General features: G+C 24.2%; 1 protein-coding gene across 1 annotated transcript in view; it reads right to left on the reverse strand.

Moving 5' to 3' along the window:
* Positions 1-418, reverse strand: part of LOC108772336 (guanylate cyclase 32E) — a 38,230-nt gene that overhangs the window by 15,320 nt on the left and 22,492 nt on the right. The window lies entirely within an intron of this gene.

Consider the following 418-nt stretch of genomic DNA (forward strand, 5'->3'; position numbering starts at 1 on the left):
CCTTAAAATATATATTTTAAAAATATATTTATTTGATATAAAACCGAGCACTGCTTTTTAAAAATATTTTACAACATTATTATCATATTATTTTAAAAAAACTATAATAAAACAATAAATTATATAAAAATAATTTACATAAAACAATAAATATATAAAATATTATAACAAATGTGTATACAATATTATATACGAGATTATAAATACACTACGCACAACAATTAGGGGATCACTTTAAAACCTACAAATTTTGTCGATATTTAAGAAACTGTATCTCTGCTTCCAAAGATCGTAGGACATTTTCTCTGGTCGCGTTTTAAAGAGTGAAACTTCTTCTTTAAAACAGTTAATATAATATTTGTCGTCCCATCAAATGGGACTTTTTCACGAAGACCAGAAGCAGGTCGTGTTAAAATTC

The sequence above is a fragment of the Cyphomyrmex costatus genome, unplaced genomic scaffold (genome assembly GCF_001594065.2).
Source record: "Cyphomyrmex costatus isolate MS0001 unplaced genomic scaffold, Ccosl1.0 scaffold184, whole genome shotgun sequence".
In the NCBI taxonomy this organism is placed as follows: domain Eukaryota; kingdom Metazoa; phylum Arthropoda; class Insecta; order Hymenoptera; family Formicidae; genus Cyphomyrmex; species Cyphomyrmex costatus.